This window comes from Tenrec ecaudatus, unplaced genomic scaffold (assembly GCF_050624435.1).
Source record: "Tenrec ecaudatus isolate mTenEca1 unplaced genomic scaffold, mTenEca1.hap1 Scaffold_275, whole genome shotgun sequence".
Lineage (NCBI taxonomy): Eukaryota > Metazoa > Chordata > Mammalia > Afrosoricida > Tenrecidae > Tenrec > Tenrec ecaudatus.
In genome coordinates, this window is record NW_027458919.1 from 287,501 (window position 1) to 306,728 (window position 19,228).

The 19,228-nt window shown below is 43.2% G+C and overlaps 1 pseudogene; it reads right to left on the bottom strand.

Moving 5' to 3' along the window:
• Positions 1-5,491: 5,491 nt before the first annotated feature.
• On the bottom strand, positions 5,492-7,590 carry LOC142436447 (cyclin-C pseudogene; annotated as a pseudogene).
• Between the last annotated feature and the right edge of the window lie 11,638 nt (positions 7,591-19,228).

Here is a 19,228-nt window from a genome sequence, read left to right on the forward strand (position 1 = left end):
TGTTTGTGTGTGTGTGTGTGTGTGTGTGTGTGTGTGTGTGTGTGTGTGTGTGTGTGTGTTTAAAAAGGAAAAAAGTCAGAAGCCATCCAGAAATTCGGCAAGGATGCATCTATGTGTGTAAAAAGGACAGGAAGTCAGAAGCCCTCTAGGAATTCTACAAAGGTATGAGTATCAGTGTGAGGACCAGGTGGTGCTTCAATCTCTTGTGTGTACTTTTGCTATGAGTCAGGAGCTCACTCAATGGTATCTAACAAGTTATTGTGAGATGACATAAGAGGACTTCGTGGAGGCCCTTCCAAGAGAGGGTTGGAAGATAGCATAGTAAGAGGCCTGGTCAGGAATGTGCTCATTGTGCTCATTGTTTCCATGCCCTTCTCCCAGAAGCCAATGCTCTAGGGAGGAAAGGCAGGCCCAGAGACAGGGAAGGGCTAGGGAAGAAGGAGCGATAGGAGAGCAATAGAAAAGACAGGTTACTCTCCCTCATTCCCAGTATAGCTCCTCAAAACTCAGGTAAAGCCTCTGATTCTGAGGCTGAGGCTTATAATAGGATCAGACTGAACATTTAATCCCTCAAGCTGCCTGGAAAGTGTGGGAGCTGATTAAGATGGCAAGAGATGAAGAAGGAAGGAATCTACTGGTTACAGATGTGAAAGCACCTGTTAGTGAAGCCTTCTCAGTTTCTTATTGCCTTATCAATGTCATCAGTCCACTAAATGTACTCACTTTCCAAACGCCTATTAACCAATTGTACATACCTTGAGTTCTTTCTAGGAGGCAATGTTAATATTCTCATTTCCGAGTTGAGGCCACAGAAGTTTGGACAATTTCTGGATGTTGTTGTTGCTGGCAGGTGCTCATCAAGTTGGTTCCAACTCATAGCAACCCCCGTGCATACCGGAAGGGAGCATGGCCCCGTCCTGTGTCCCCTTCTCTGGAGGGCACTTGCCTCAAATCTTTAAATTAAAAGCTTCATGTTTTGTCAAATGAAATCATTTCTTCAGTCAATCTCAGAAATCTTTATGTAAAAACGTTGGAAACGCCTTTCACTCAATGTCTAGGGAGGCTGAGTAAGGTGGGAGGGGCTCCAGGACAGATGGTGGGAATCACTCCTGCAGGTGGGTGGTAGGATGGCGAGGCCAGTCTGACTTGCCTCCCTGGTGACTGTCCTCAACCAGCAATGGGCAGCTGGACACATGGCATGAAGTGATCTCTGGTCTTCGTGGCGGTGGATGCCAGTAGACCGTCAGGTATGGGAGACCCATGAGAAAATAGGTTACTTTTCTCTTTCTCTCCAAGTTTCTCTGTGATCTCTCTATGCTGCCTGAGCCCGCATGCATACTGACAAAGGCAGACATGTGCACACACATGGCAAAGTAAATAGAGATGCCCACATTCACAGACGTATCCATCCACGTGCAAATAGGCACATATTTGCACATGCATGCCAAAGCAGACACAGACATCCATGAATGCACATGTATTCGTGCAAGCTGATTTTCATGGGGAAAAAAAGATCAGCTCTATCACTATCAAGTCCACTCCAACTGAAAGCAACTGTAGAGCACAGAGGAGAACTGCCCCATTGGGTTTCCAAAGCTGTCATCTTGTCAGACACAGTCAGCCACCACTTTCTCCTGCAGAGCAGCTGGGGTTTTCCAACTGCCGGCCTTTCACTTAGCAGCCGAGCACTTGCTGGTTTTCATAGGAGTCTGGAAATCAGTTTCATTGCCTGCTAGTCACACCTCCTCTGTGAGTTAGCACAGCCTGGTAAGCTTGGAAGGAGAAAAATCTTCCTTCCAGAGGTAGTTGAGTGGTTTTCCCCTGAGGAAATGGTTCAGAAGATTTCCTTCAAGAAATCAGAACACTCTTGAAGAGAAATTTCCTGCCAAAACATTTATTTGCTTGACAACGAGACAAATGAAGCAGCCCTCTGACTTCCCCCTTGGGTCCTCTTTCTCATCATGACTGCTCTGCTCAGCTACAAGGCTCCAGGTCCTGGGAGCAAGGGTGACCTTCTATTTGGAACCTAACACGGCTCCACTGTGAGTCAGGGAAAGACCTGGAACCTTGAGCATCCTGAAACGGGGCCTGCATAGCAATATCATCTGTCATCAGGCTCATCGTTTCTCTCATTTTTTGTAAGATCATTGAGCCCTTGGAGCCCTGAGAAGTTCTCTCAGCGGAAGCCATCCTCCTCCCATGAATCCAAGAGGGACTGCTTAAAGATTGTTGTCTTCTACTTACAGGAATACCAGCAACCAATTGCCATTGAGTCAACTCGGACTCACATAGAGCCCAAGTGTGTTAGAGAAGTCCGGTCCCTAGAATTTTCCATGGCTGAGGTGAGTTTTTTTCCAGAAGCATATCACCAGGCCCTTCTTGGAAGGCACCTCTGGGTGAACTCAAACCTTTAACCCATAGTTCGCAGCCTAGCTCATGAACAACACCATCCAAGGACGGTACAGTTCCTTGCAAATGGTCACCTGCAGTAGATGAACCAAGGTCAAGTAACTGCCTGAGAAACATCAACCAGAGGAAAGCAGAGTGAACCCCAGGGTTCTTGGGAAGAGGGCCAGAGAGGAAAAAGGAGAAAACAGCTTTCTTGGGACATCAGAAAGGAAAGGACTCCACTTAGTGGATGCCATAGAACAATCCCAAGCCAAGCATGGGTGAGAAACAGACCCCACCCAAACCCAGCGGGCTGGATTCTGTCGCCAAGTGTTGAACACCAGACATGGATATGACAGAGCCGCTAGTCGTCCGTGGAAAGAAACTGTTTGCCCATTGTCTGGTAGTTTTGCAGCATTTGAACAACCAGGCCTCTGCTGCCTCTTCTGGCCTGAAATATAATTGCAGCCATAACCACCCAGCGTTTCAATGGGTAGAACTCCCTGGGGAGGGCTAACTACCCAAATCATTTGGGAGATCATTTTAGAATTGTCCAGGAGATCTTTGGCTGTGTCTATTATATGAACTATGGTGTCTTTTTTTTTAAAAAAAAGAAACTTTTAATTGTAAGGTGGGTTAAGATTTACAGAGAAAATCAGCTTTGCACATAACAATTTATACTCGTTTTTTTATGTGACATTGATGACAATCTCCTGCAATGTAATATCACTCATGCCATTGAAACTCTGCTTCCTGTTTTCATTCACCCTTCTCCCCTAACCTTGCCTGCCTTTTGAATTTGGCCTTGGGCAAATACTGCCTATTAGCTTTTGAATGGTTGATGGTTCTGAGGAATGTGTGCTCCTCAGTGCTATGATTCATTTTGGTGTAGTTGTTCTTATCAGGTGCCATTGAGCCAGTTGCAACCCACATTGACCCTATGCCAAACAGAAAGAATCACTACCTAGCCCTGAATTATTCTCCTAATTGTTCCCAAGCTTGAGCCCCTTGTTTCAGTCACTGTCAATCCATCTCCTTAAGGGGCTTCCTCTCTTTCCCTGTCCCTCTACTTCACCTGGCATGATGTCCTTCTCCAGGGACTAGTCTCTCTTAATAACATGACCAAAGTATGTGAGAGGAAGTCTCACCATCCTTGCCTTTAAGGAGCCTTCTGGCCATACTTCTTCTAAGACAGATCTGTTTGTTCCCTTGGCAGTCCATGTTACTTTCAATATTCTTCACCAGCACCACAATTCAAACATATCAATTCTTCTTCAGCCTTCCTTATTCAATGTCTGACTTTCACATACTTATGAGGCAATTTAAATTACTATGGCTTGGGTAAGGTGCACCTTAGTCCTCAAAGTAACATCCTTGCTTTTTAGCACTCTACAGACGTATTGTGCACCAAATGTATCCATACGCAATGCATCATTTGATCTCATGATTGCAGCTTCCAAGAGCATTGATTATATACCTCATCAAGACAAAAATCCGTGACAACTTCAACAAATAACAACAAATAAAAAAACAACAAACTTCTCCATTTATCATGGTACCTATTGATCAAGTTGTGAGGATGTGTGTCTTCTTGACATTGAGTTGTAATCCATACTGAGGGCTGCAACCTTTGATTTTCATAAGGTTCACTTTATAAACCTGTCTATTTTTCAGGGGGTGGAATTCAGTTCCAGACCTGAAGGGTGATGAAGGACCATAGTAGTGGGGATCTCACTAGTCTATCTAACCAATAAACCTCATCTTTTATCATTATTATTACTATTGGTAGTAGTAGTATGACTTTCAGTTTTCTGACACATTACTCCCCACTCTATCTAGGATCATGTACCATGATCCCTTTCAGAGCAGCTGTTTGTGATAGGCAGGCACCTTTTAGTTCTTCTGACCTTAGCATCATAGAGGCTGAGGTACGCATAGTCCATTACTGATTTGGACTAATTGTTGCCAGGCATCTTGATTTTATTCACTGTTATTTGCTCCAGACAGGGTCCAATAGTTTATAGTGCCAGCCTAGCCGATAAACACAAGTAGGATTAATCGAAGGGCAGAGGGATAGATGGTTTCGTGAGCCTCGCCTTGCTTGTTCTGTGCCTCAATTTAAAGGGGTACACTACCTGTGGGATGCCTAGCTTGTGGACTGTGTCGCTGTAAGTTGAGGTCCATTTAATCCCACAGGATTGGTATGTTCATCTCTGGAGCTGGGGACCGACAGTTGGTGACAGTTGGTGACTTGCCTTGCTGTTTGCTGCCTGGGTATATATAGCCCAGCTCTCTCTACAGAAAGGGACTGGCAACTGGCGGCTCTCAAGCCTTAAAGGACTGCTAGTGTCTCACTGTTTTATAATTTCACTGTTAGTTTCTTGTGTTATCTATCTGTATATAATTTAGTGGTTCATTTCTTCTATTGTATATCTAGCTTTTTAATATATTTATATATAATTACTAGCAATATGGTTTTCTCTCTCTAGAGAACCCTGTCCAACACATAGGGTAAGACCAAGAACCGACTTTTAGTTTGCTACTCACTAGCTTTTGAAGACCCCAGTCACTTCCCTGATGGATACAGAACATTGTCTTTGTGAGCTAGTTTGTTCCAATTGATCTTGAGGTCTCTCAGAGCTATGTTCCTGATCCCCCATATTTAGGACACGCTCCCTCAAGGGGTTTTGTTATACCTAAGACATTTTCATAACTATGCCTCCTGGATGCACTATTATATTCATGAACATATTTGTAGTATATGCTAATATGTATATAGAACTATTCTCTGGCAAACCTATATTTATTCATGGGGCTAGTCCCATTCTCCTTCCCACAACTGCTCAGATTTTGTGGTTTTTCTATCTATCTATTTATCTCTCTAGCTATCCTTGTATGTTATTGTTATTATTGGAGTATTTATCTCTGTTGCCTTTAATGCTTGTAGTCTACTGAGAAAGGATAGTGTTTTGATGTTCCAAATGTTTCCTCATTTTCTGGGTTACATGACACAAACCAATAGAAGAAGAGAAAAGAAAAAAATTTAACCCAAGTAATAACACCAACAATAAAACCTATTTAGTCTTTTTTTTTTTTTGGAGAACTTTCTTTTATTCTTGCAGTTTTATACCAGGAATTCAACATTTAATAATCCATTTTCCACAATGAACCCTTAAATTGTACACTGACATCCTTTAACTCCTTAACTTATTTACCACTCTCCTTCAAGTCTGAAGAAAATTATTAATTCATTGAGTTCCACAGACAGCACAGTCCCACTGAGATGACATTGAGCCTGAACTCCTCCACTCATATCAGAATTAAGAACAGCCAGTATCAAACTGGCCCGAAACCTGATTGTGTTCTTGGCTCAGGATATCTATAGTAAATTTGTGAAGTCACACTAAAACAGAAAAATTAAGTAAGGGATGTATGTATTATAAAATTTTTTTCACAGTACAGTAAAAATTAACATTGAAAGTTTACCAAATTTTAACCATATAATCGGTGTTTTAGCCAATTAAAAAATTTTAAATGCTTGATTAACTGTGACTCAATTGCAAATAACTTCATGTAGGATCTTTTTTTTTCTTTTAAAGTTTGCCCAGCCTTTTAAAATGTTTACAGAATTAATATAACTTTTAAAACATCAAAATATGCTTGCTGTACATATTGCACTTTTCTGCTAGAACTGGGCTAGAGTCTTCCCTGGCAAGACACCAAAACTATTGAATAAAATATACTTTTAAATCAATAGGTACTTGATTATTTTCCCTGAAATCATCAACATCATTACCAAAATCTTCCAGGATTTTGTAAGATTTGATTCCTTAAATACAGCTTTAAAATTAAGTTAAAGAGGGAAAAAAGCCCTCAGATGTTTGACTTTTATTGTCCTTGTTCTGGTCCTTCAGTGACCAAAGAGGATTTAAAACAAATTGTGTTCATGTTTCCTGACTTAATAAAAAGCTACAAATCCAAATTTTAAAATTATATTATTCAACTTAAAAATTATACTAATCAAAGAGCTATAAATCTTGATATGTCTATGTCTGTCTATCTGCAGGTTCCTTAGAAACTTTCAAAATTTTTATAATTAAGAGGTTTTAATCAATGATGCAGTAAAATCAAACCAGGTAAGGAAAATTATTTTGCAAAAATAAATCACTTCCCAAAGTGCTTGACAGAAACCAACTATTCATTTTCATTTGTGTTCCATTGAAGACATTACTGAAATCTGTCCAATGGTTTATTTCCAAGTGGTCCACTATGAAAATCTTCGGAATGTTCTAAGACTGGCTGTAGCTAGAGTTCTGACTTCCATTTGGACCCTGCTCTCCTTCACTGTTTGGAGGTGGTTTTGGTTTGGGCATCTTACTAAGAATAGTTGCCATCTCTTTTCTCTCATCAAAATTCTTCCACTGTTCATAGAGTTTTAAAATGACCCTGATTATTTCCAAAATCTTTTCCATGTCCACAGAAAGCTCAGCAAACCATTGTCTGGCATCTTTCTGCTGTACAACACAGGCCACATGTAGGCAAGCTAAAGCTATCATGAAAGGAGGGTACAGTAGGCAAAGCTCCGTTCGATAGGTATCATTCACTATCCTCCATGCCAGGGGAAGCAACATGTCTTCTTGGCCCATGTCCTGCACATACTGGAGCAAAGGTCTATAAGGATGATACACTATCAAGCAACAATCCATTAGTTCTAAAAGATAAAATTCACATTCTAATACATGATTCATCCTATAAGGAAACTCCTTTGGAAAGGCATATGAAAATCTAGTTTTTAATACAGAAGTAGCAGCAGCAATCAACCTTGTATTTGAGACTACTCCAAATTCCTCTACTTTGGATGCCAAAAACACACAAGTAGGAGCCATTAATACGGGATCTATACTTTTCAGAGAATACCTGGCATAGAATCTCTTGAAATAGACTGTAGCAGTGGCAATAACTTGCTGTCTTAATTTAAGATGTTCAACTAATGCCTGAATAACATTTGTAAAAAATATTTGTAGTTTCCAATACTCTTCTTCTGAGAGAAATTTTAAGTCCTTTTGGCGCTCCTTCAGAAGGTCTTGTTTATCCAAAATCCATTGCAAATAGTGGGAGCTCTGCCAAAAGTTCCCTGCCATGGAACACAGCTTGTCCTGATGAAGAAGCACCAGCCGGCGGAGCGACCCGCGGAGCGACCATAGACCCAGCCCGCTCGGTACCCGAGCTCCGTGACTGCAACCAGCTCCACTCCGCTCCGCGGCGGCAACCCCAATTTAGTCTTTTGGTTAAGAATTACTCAGACTTCCCCACTCCTAGGCTAACCCTTGAAAGAAAAAGAATGAGATAAAAGACCATAGGGAGGAAGAAAGGAGAGTGAGAGGCAAGGGAATAAAGAAAGAAGGTGGCAGGGTTGTGTGAACAATTAATGTGGACCTTCTTTGATGTGTATTAAAAATAATATTGACTGGTTTTTTCAATACTCACCAAAAATTATTTATATCAATCAAGAAAACCTCACTACTCTGGAATCAATTATGACATATAGCAACCCTTTGGACAGAGTATAGAACTGCCCCTGTGGGTTTCCAAGGCTGTAAATCGTTACAGGAGTAGAAAATCTCATATTTCTCTTGGGGAGTGGGGGTGGGGTGGGGGGAGTTTCGAACTTCTGATCTTGCAGTTAGAAGTCCAACTCATAATCTACTTCACCAACAGGGCTCCTCCTTTCATCATTAATCTAGACTGTTTGACCTTCTTGGCTTACTGGGTTTTATTTTCTCGCTTTGGAAGATATGGTACCAAAATACACACCATTTCCTAGCCCCCCAAAAAATCAAAAGTAAGCACAAAAAAAAAAAAAGGAAAAACTAGCAACCCAATCCAAACCAACTAACCTATTTAGCCATATAGATAAAGGATACTAGTAGCCAACCTCTGTGTTGGGGGCAATAGGGATGGATGGGGACTGTGGTTAACAGGCACATGTCAGCTCATCCACAGGGGACATTCAAATTCTAGCTCCAGACTGTTGTTGCCTTGGGGAAATGCAAGGATTTTAAGGCCTGATTTTCTGTTTGTAACTGAGATGCTGAGAATATAAAATTCGATGTGAAATCGTCAACTTTTCAAATATTGGATCACATTAGTTAAAACCACTTTTCAGGCTGCTCATCATCATACTAGCACATCATTAGGCTAAAATCATATCAAAGACATCTGGTTTGTCCCCTGTGCCCTTTAAGGACAACTGAAACATAAGGACGGGAATGTGACATTCATTCTTCCTCTAGACCCTCACCCTTTGCCTCCATTGGCTGGCGTTCATAGAAGAGGCAGACGGTTTTGTTCAACTTCAGCATAATCAGAGTCCTGAGAGTTAAACACAATACATATATAATTTCATACTAGTCGTTTTAATATTAGCCCAAACAAAACCAACAAAAACCCAACCCGTTGCTGTTATGTTGGTTCTGGCTCCCGAGGACCCCCTAGGTGCCAGGGAGAAACTACACATCACAGGTTTCTCAAGCCTGTGGGCTTCTAGAAGCAGGCCATTATTTATTTCTTCTGAGGGGTGCAACTGCCCACCACTTGATACGTTGAGTTCTTAACCATTTGTGCCACCCAGGGTCTCCCAGTCTTCGTATGTGACCCCCAAATTCCTTGACAGGCTACCTATAGGAAGGTAGAGTCTATGCCCTTTCCCCTTAAATTGGGATGTTTCATGACCTCTGTGACCAATAGATTATGGAGAAGATGACACTGTGACATCTAGTTTGGGCAACACCCTTCCCTCCCCCAAAGTGCTTCACAGCTTCTGAAAAATCCCTTCAAAGTCTTCTTCTTGAGTGCTCACCCTCAGAATGTCCAGCCTCCACGTGCTACCTCTCAGAACACTTCTCTGCACCCGGACACTATGCTGAAAGAAGCCTGAGCCACCTGGAAAGGCCACGTGGAGACACTCCAACCAACAACCCAGCTAAGCACCCAGCTAATGGCCAGCTTCAGCTGCCAGCCCTCTGAGTGCACGTGTACGCACTGGAGTCACCAGAGGCCCCTGCCCCAGTTCCCATGTGACTGCCAACTCATGGGAGACTCCAAGCACGACCCAGTGGCCTCCCAGAAACCACAGGATGATGGTCCTTGTTTGAAGCCACTGCGTTTGGCCGAGGGGGCGTTTCTTGCCCAGCCACAGGGATGAGAACCTGCATCTCAACAACATGCAGGTGTGTGAGGGGGCCGTCTCTTGAGCAAGGCAGCCTCCCTTCTTGTCAACTCCTGGGGATTTTTGTTGTTCTTGCCACTGCTGCCCCAATTCCCCAGGAGCTAGAGGAAGGCAGGCAGCAGGCCTCAGGTGGCCAGGAGGCAGGAGCCTCTGTGGGATGCAGTTACAATGGGAGATATAACCTTAAAGGCAGGAGCCTGACTTTACCTTTGTCTCCTGGAGATTTGGGGTGCAGAACACCTGTCAAATCCCATCTTCTGTCCAACCCTGATCATATGTCTGTCTTATGTTTGCACACAGGACGCAGACTTGTGAGCACCCAAAGAACAGGGTCTGGCGCCAAAAAACCAGCGCCAAAAGGAACTGATGTTTCTCCAGCAATGGGGAGGGGTGGGATGAGAGGAAGAAAGGAGTACAAATCACTGGATGAAAACAAGGTGGGGAAAGGAAGGAGGAAAGGGAGAGAGTGAAGGAGGGAGACTGGGAGGCTGAAGGGAAAAGGCAGGGAAGGAAAGGAGAAAGGTGGGGGTGGGGAGAGAAGAGCGAAGAAGAAATGGAGGAGTGCGGGAGGGAAGATGGAAGGTGAAGGCAGGCAGGAAGACGTGAGCAAAGGGAGGGAAGGAAGAAAAGAGAAAGAGAAGGGCAAGAAGAAGAAAGGAAGGTAGGGAAGAAAGGAAGAAAACGAGAAACCTAATGTCAATGGCACCCTCTATGTTTTTATTTCCTGTTTTTCTGAGGTAGCCTCTTCAGCAGAAGCAAATGGGCTGAATCGCCTCAAACTCCACCTAGGTAGAAAGCACGGGTTTCATTTCGCCAGGGCCTGTGAAAATGTTTGAACTGAGCAGCATTAACACGGAGACAGCGATTACCCCACGTGGCTGTTGCACTCTGATGATACCAAGGCAATGGGAATGGGGGCTCATTATTTCACCAGGTGACAAAAAAAATTGTATTTTGACGTTTCACCCTGAACGTGGGGAAGGGGGGCGTGGGGGAGGAATCAGGGGCCCTTTGTGGAGTCTCCTCTTGCCATTGTGATGCCCCTTGGCCTGCCAACAACCTGAGGTCCTGCACTCTGCCAGTGAGGGGCTTGGCTGCAGGCCCTAGCCCAGCATTTCTTGTCAGATTTACTGTGACAAGTGATGGGAGAAAAGCAAGATGCTGTTAACAGCGCATCCGTTCAGACCCTGCTATTTAGAAATTTGGATTTATATTTTGTCAGAGAGAAGTAGCACTGATGTTAATCTTTGCACTACCCTTGGAAAAAAAGCATTCATAATCTTAAAACAATAATCCATAGCATTTGTGGAGCTCTGAGAACCAAGGGATGGTCAGAAGCATTTTTAGACAGATGTCTCATTTCATCTTCAAAGCAACCCAGTGAGGAATAAGAAAAGTTGGCTTATGACTTCCCTTTTGGAAAGTGAGTCTTTGGAAGCACAGAGAGGTCCAAGGTCACATAGTCAATAAGTTAGAGAGCCTGGATTTGAACCTGAGCGGTCTGCTGCCAGAGGTACATTTTTTGCTTGTGTTTATTAAGGCAACTTGCAGCCCTGGCAAGGATTCAGATAGAATTGAGGATCATTTTTTTAAACAATTTATTAGGGGCTCATACAACTCTTATCACAGTTCATACATATACATACATCAATTGTATAAAGCACATCTGTGCAGTCTTTGCCCTAATCATTTTTTTTCTCCACTTTTCTTTTCTTGCATTTTAATACGGACTCATACAACTCTTATCACAATCCACCCATATTCATACTTCAATTGTATAAAGCACATCCATACATTCCCTACCCCAATCATTCTCAAAGCATTTGCTCTCCACTTAAGCCCTTTGCATCAGGTCCTCTTTTTTTCCCCCTCCCACCCCTTCCCCTCTCCCTCATGTGCCCTTGGTAATTTATACATCGTTATTTTGTCATATCTTGCCCTATCCGGGGTCTCCCTTCCCCGGTTCTCTGCTGTCCCTCTCCCAGGGAAGAGGTCACATGTGGATCCTTGTAATCAGTTCCCCCTTTCCAACCCACTCACCCTCCACTCTCCCAGCATCGCCCCTCACACCCTTGGTCCTGAAGGTATCGTCCACCCTGGATTCCCTGTACATCCAGCCCTCATATGTACCAGTATACAGCCTCTGCCCTATCCAGCCCTAACAGTGCTTCTCTCTATCCTTGTGGAGCCCTGGTGATGGGCTGGGCTGCTAAGTAGTAGGTTAAACAGGCTTTCCCCTCCTGTGAAAAGTTACACTCTCGGGAAACTCACGGGTTGCTCTGAATCAAGGTCAACTCAATGGCAGTGAGTTTGGCTTTTTAATGTCTCTCCCTGTTGTTGTTGTTGTTGTTGTTGTTGTTAGTTTGCCATCCAGTTGGTTCTGGTCCATGGCAAACCTATTCACAGCAGAATGTAACAATAACAGCTCCTCCTCCATCCACCCAAGTGTTCCTATGCTCAGTCCTCTTGTTGTAGTCACTGTGTCAATCCAGCTCTTCAAGGGCCTTCACCCTTTTTTCACAGCCCTTCCATTTTTCTAAGCATGATGCCTCTCCAGGGACTGGTCTCCACTGACAACATGTCCAAAGTCTCACCATCCTTACTTCTAATGGGAATTCTGGCCGTACTTCCAAGACAGATTTTGTTTGTTCTTTTGGCAGTCCATGGTACTGTCAATATTCTTTGCCAGTACCATGGTTCAAATTCATAGTTTACCTGGGTCTTCTTCACTCAATGGCAAGCTTTTCACATGCAGATGAGGCAAATGAAAATACCATGGTTTGGATCAGGTGCACTTCCTGCTTAAAGTAACATCCTAACTTTTCAACATTCTAAAGAGCTCTTATGCAGCAGATCTACCCAGTGCAATGTATTTTTTCATCTCTTGACTGCTGCTTCCAGGAGCATTGCTTGTGGATCCAGACAAGACAAAATCCCTGACAACTTCAAGTTTTTCTCGATTTATCATCATGTTACCTATTGGTTCAGTTGTGAGGACTTTGGTTTTCTTTGTGTTGAGTTGTATCCCACATTGAAGTCTGCAATCCTTGATCTTCACCAGCAAGTGCTTCAAGTCCCCCATCCTTGTCAGCAAGCCAAACTGTGTCGTCTGCATATAGCAGGTTGTTAATAATATTTCCTCCAAATCTGATTCTGTGTTCTTCTTCATATAATTTGGCTTCTCTGATTATTTGCTCACCATACAGATTGAAAAAGTATAATAAGTGGGTGTAACCTGGATGCACACCTTTCTTGATTCTTAAACCATGCAATCTACCCTTGTTCTATTTTTGCTACTGCTTCTTAATCCATGTACAAGTTTCACATGAGCAAGACAAAGTGTTCTGGAATTCCCTTCTCAAAACTATCCATGTTTTGTTATGATCCACACAGTCAGATACCTTGGGTGTTAATAAAACATAAGTAAACATCTTTGGGGTATTCACTGCTTTCAGGCAAGATCCATCTGATATCTGATATCCTTTGTTCCACATCCTCTTCTGAATCTGGCTTAAATCTCTGGGAAACCAAACTCACTGCCTTGTAGTTGATGACAACTCATCCTGACCCTATAGTATAGGGTAGAACTAACTGCCCCTGTGAGTTTCTGAGACTGTAACTCATTATGGGAGTAGAAAACCTTGCCTTTCTCCCACGGAGTGACTGGTGGTTTTGAACTGCTGACCTTGGGGTTTGCAATCCAACCTGTAACCACTGTGCCACGATGGCTCTTGAATGCTGAATATGGTAACTTTCTGTCAATGAATTAATGCAACTGTTGTTGTATTAGCTTCAGTGCAATTTGACTCATATGTGATGCCAATGATAGGGGTACATAATTCGACCATTCCGTTTGTCTCCCTTCTTTGGTATGTATACACATATGGATCTCTTCCAGTCCGTTAGCCAAGTAGCTGTATTCCAAATTTCCTGACATAGATGAGTGAGTGCTGCCAGTGCTTTATCGGCTTGTGGAAACATTTCAATAGATATCCCAGCAATTCCTGGCATCTTGTTTTGGGCTAGTGCTTTCCATGCATCTTGGATTTCTTCTTTCCTGACCATTGGTTCTTGCTCATATGTTACCTCCTGAAATGGTTGAATGTTGGTCTATTCTTTTTGATACAGTGACTCCATATTGTTTCCATCTTCCTCAGATGTTTCCTTCATCATTCAATATTTTTCCCATAGAATTTTTTAATATTGCACCTCGAGACTTGACATTTTTCTTCAGTTCTTTCAGTTTAAGATATGCTGAATATGATCTGTTTTGGTTTTCTAACTCTAGGCCTTTGCACATTTTGTGATAATATTTTACTTTGTATTCTCGAGTTGTCCTTTGAAATTTTCTTTTTAGCTCTTTACTTCATCATTTCTTCCATTTGCCTTAGCGACTCTCTGATTAAGAGTAAGTTTCAGAGTCTCTTCTGACATGCACTTGTATCTTTTCTTTACTTTTTTTTTAAAATGACACTGTGCTTTATTCAGAGATGTTCTCAAAATTTGGTGGGTTATTATCAAGGTTGTATATTGACTCTCGTGTACTTGTTTGCATTTTCTTTAACTTCAACTTGAGCTCACATATGAACAATTGCTGATCTGTTCCACAATCAGCCCCTGGACTGGTTTCAGTTGCTGATATTGAGCTTCTTTTATTGTTTCTTCCCACAGGTGTAGTCAATTTGATTTCTGTGTATTCCATCTGGAGAAGTCCACATTTATGGTCACCTTTTTTGTTGTTGATCATATGTTTGAAGAAATCATTAATCATGCAAAATTCTAACATACAATCAAGATAAATTGGTAATTATTGGTGATTGGAGTGCAAATGTAGGAATCAAAGAGGAAAGAACAGAAGTTGGAAAACATAGTATATGCTATCAGCAATTTATTGGTCTTGCAAACTCTGTCATGCGATCTCCAGCTTGGTTTCTATCACCAAGACCATATTTTTCAACTACTGATCCTTCCTCTTTGTTTTCAACTTTTGCATTCCAATAGCATTTTGATAGCAAGTCTGACAAATTTGGGACTGAATATGGTGGTAGAATTATTCAATTTCTGTGTCACCAGCTTTGGGTGGTTGGTGCATAAATTTGAACAATAGTTGTATTGATTGGTTCTCCTTGAAGGGGGCTACATAGCATCCTATCAAAGATAGCATTGTACATTAAAATAGATCTTAAAATGTCCTTTTGATGATGAATGCAATGTTGTTTCTCTTGATTGTGTCATTTCCAGCAGAGTAAACCATAAGATTTTCTGTTTCAAAATGGTCAATATCAGTCCATTTCCGCTAACTAATGCTTACAATATCAATCTTTATGTATTCCATTTCATTTTTAATGACTTCCAATGTCCCTAGATTCATATTTCATACATCCCAAGTTTCAATTATTAATGACGATTTGAACTGTTTCTCCTCATTTTGAGTTGTGCCCCATCAGCAAATGAAGGTCCTGATAGCTATACTCGATTTGCATCATTATGGTCGACTTGCCTATGAAAAGCCAGCTCTTCCTCTTCCTCAGCCGTATTTTGAATACTTTCCAAGTTGAAGAGCTCATCATCTGGCACACGTTCTGACAATGTTCTTCTGTTGTTCATGGGGGGTCTAGTAACTGACAGTGTTGCTGCTATCCATAGGGTTTTCAATGGCTCATTCTTCCCATGCGGGCAGCCAATTCCTTCTTCATTGTCTGTTCTTTGTCTGGAAGCTCTTTGGGTGACCCTGCTGGTATATGAAATGCCAATCACATAGCTCCCAGTATCACACAAAACAAAAGTCACCACAGTACCACAAAATGCCAGACAAGTGATGGACCTCTATTCTTAGTGAGACGTGGCCTGGTGGGAGGAGGGGCCCTTAGTTGGTTCTGATCCACTTACTGGAACAAATACTGTTAGTTCTTATTTTGTAAATGTGAAATGCATAAAAGAGACCCCCCAAAATATCCTCCAATTCAGACTTTCTGCCTTTTAAAAGAGGATAACTCACTCTGATTCAAAGTAATTGAGGTGTTTGGTTTTCCCCTCCCTCTGAGGCTACAGAGACTAGACTAATCACAGCTGAGGTGGAGCGACTGAAATGACTTAAAGCACCTGCTAGACTGGCTGTCAGAAGCAGCTACAGTCAACAGCTACAGACTGACAGAGCTGCTCAGCCAAGAGCTGAGGGTTCTCAACTCCCACTTCTACTGATGGGCACAGCCAGTGGCCTCTGGGAGTTGACTGGAACCCAGCAGCCAGCTGTGAGGAGCAAGCTAATTCATCTCAGCCTGGCCCAGGTCATCAAGTCACTGAAGGAGTATTGGGAAAGAGGGAAGAAATTTGGGATCCCACATTTGGCCACAGACAAAAGTTGTTCTGTGTTTAGACAGTAGTTCTGGGCCTGAGTTTGGGGCAGGTGTGATGAAGGAAAGTGGGCTCCCTCCCTGCATCTGGGAACAGATGGTGGGGCTGCCCTGGAAATAGCAGGCCAGTCAGGTGGAGCAAAAAAGGCTTGGACTCTAAAGCCCTGGCAGGGCAACTGAAGCTACCTCGACTGTTTTTTCTTAACCCAATGGCTCCCGCTACCCTCACCACCCCCAACTAGGTAAAAGGGAAGAAAGATGCATTTTCTTTACAGAGGCAACTTTCTAGAAAGGAGACCAGCCCACCAGCTGTGAAAGGTCCCCTTAAACCATTTTACTTTGAGCAGGAGGAAGAAATGTTGAGATTCCCAGAGCCACGTGGAATTGTGGATCCTCTAGTTTAGGTTCCAGTGATGCCAGATCGATTTTTCTAGAGAAAGTCAAAATTCCTGTTTTCTTAAAAAGCTCCTGATTTTTTCAAAGGCGATTCAATAACATTGGATAGAAGCCAGGTAGGCCAAAGAGCCCTGGTGGCACAGTGGGTTATGTGTTGGGCAGCTAACTAGAAGGTCAGTAGTTTGAAACCACCAGTCACACTGGGGAGCGGGGTGTGGGGGATAGGGTGGGGGTTGTGCAGAGATGAGACTTTCTAGTCCATATAGAATTTCAGCCTCGGAAACCCACAGAGGCAGTTCTGCTCGGTCTTACAGGGTCACGGTGAGTTGGAATCTTCTAGATGGCAGTGAATAAGCAGGCCAACCAGAGTCCACACAGGTCCTCATTTGGCTATGGGAGTCCCCAGTCTGTGACCCTCACAGAATCGACCTTTGTGTATCGATGTTAAAAGTGAGATCCAGAGAGGGGAGTGCCTGTCCCCTTGAGGAGCAACGAGTTGACTTTCCAGTCTCCAATCTGTAGCAGACACTCCCGGTGCTCCTTCTCTTCACTCCCAAATTCCTGATTCCGTGTACTCGCCTCAGTCACCAAGGGCCAGCTCTGAAGATCACTTTGCTGGTGCTGGCTGAATGTGCTGAGGAACATATGCCCCTGGGAACAGCCCTGACCAGGCCCCTCACTCCTTGGATGGCTAAACTCTGAGAGGCGTGTGCTACACCCTACCACTGGAGACTTCCTAAGTGATTAAGCAGCAGGTTCCCAGGTTTGTAATTGGATTCACAATCTACCCCACATCATTACCTGCATGCTCAGAGTTTCCTAAATAAGCTCATTGCCTTTAAGTCTTTGGCCAGGGTCTGCTTCAGTGAGAACCCAAACTAAGCCCAGGTCTGAATCGTTATGTGTCCTTCCTGCCATCCATTTGATGCCAACTCATGGCAACTCTATAGGATGGGGTAGAACTGCACCTGTGAGTTTCTGAGACTGGAACTTTTTTTTTTTAAACATTTTATTAGGGGCTCATACAACTCTTATTACAATCCATACATATACATACATCAATTGTATAAAGCATATCCGTACATTCTTTGCCCTAATCACTCTCAAAGCATTTGCTCTCCACTTAAGCCCTTTGCATCAGGTCCTCTTTTTTTTAACCTCCCTCCCCGCTCCCCACTCCATCATGAGCCTTTGATAATCCACAGATTGTTATTTTGTCATATCTTGCCCTATCCGGAGCCTCCCTCCCCCCCTTCTCTGCCGTCTGTCTCCCAGGGAGGAGGTTACATGTGGATCCTTGTAATCTGTTCCCCGTTTCCAACCCACTCACGCTCTACTCTCACAGTATCGCCCCTCACACTCCTGGTCCTGTAGGTATCATCCACCCTGGATTCCCTATGCCTCCAGCTCCTATATGTACCAGTGTACAACCTCTGCCCTATCCAGTCCTGCAAGGTAGAATACGGAACATGGTAGTTGTGGGGAGGAAGCATCCAGGATCTAGGGAAAGCTGTGTTTTTCATCAGTACTACATCGCACCCTGACTGACCCATCTCCTCTCCTAAACCCCTTTGTGAGGGGATCTCCAGTGGCCAGCAAATGGGCTTTGGGTCTCCACTCTGCACTTCCCCCTTCATTCACTATTTATATATATATATTACCATATATATACCATATATATGGTATATATATATTTTTTGCATAATACCTTATACCTGGTCCCTTTGGCACCATGTGATCGCACAGGCTGTTGTGCTTCTTCCATGTGGGCTTTTTTGCTTCTGAGCTAGATGGCCGCTTGTTCACCTTCAAGCCTTTAAGACCCCAGACACTATCTCTTTTGATAGCCAGGCACCATCAGCTTTCTTCGCCACATTTGCTTATGCACCCGTTTGTCTTCGCCAATCGTATCATGGAGGTGTGCAGCTAATACTGTGATTTTTTTGTTCTTTGATGCCTGATAACTGATCCCTTCGGGACCTCGTGATCACACAGGCTGGTGCGCTCTTCCATGTGGGCTTTGTTTCTTCTGAGCTAGATGGCCGCTTGTTTATCTTCAAGTCTTTAAGACCCCAGACACTATCTCTTTTGATAGCCGGGCACCATCAGCTTTCTTCACCACATTTACTTGTTCACAAGCTTTGGCTTCAGCAGTTGTGTCGGGAGGATGAGCACTGTAGAGTGCCAATTTAATAAAAGAAAGTATTCATGCATTGAGGGAGTGCTTGAGTTAAGGCCCAAGGTCCTGCCACAACCTTAATACTAAACCTATAAATATAGACACATAGATCTATTTCCCTATACATATATATATATATACACATATATATATATATTTGCATGTACATGTCTTTGTCTAGACCTCTATAAATGCACTTTGACTCCTAGCTCTTTCCTCCATCTCCCTTGACTTTCCTCCTGTCCCACTACCATGCTCCGTCCCAAACTGGGTTACAGCTATACCTCTTCTTTTTGTAATCTTACCCTTGATCATTCCCTACCATGCCTGCCACTTCCCCCTCACTACCATTTTGAGTCCCATGTTGTTCCCTTGTCCCTGTGTTTGTTAACACCACTTCCTTACCCCCCCACACACCTTCCCCTATCCCAAGTGCCCCCGGAACTGTTGGTCCTGTTGTTTTTCCTCCAGATAGTTCATCCAGCCTGTCTTATTGAGACAGACCTGTGGAGACACTAACATGCACGAAAACAAGACAGAGGAAAACAGAGCAACAGTATACAACCAGACAACAAAACAAGAAAACAAACCACTGACAAAGAACAAAACAAAACACATCAAGAAAGAAGAGCTTATAGTTAGTTCAAGGATCATTTGTTGGACCTTAGGAGTGTTTTCCAATCC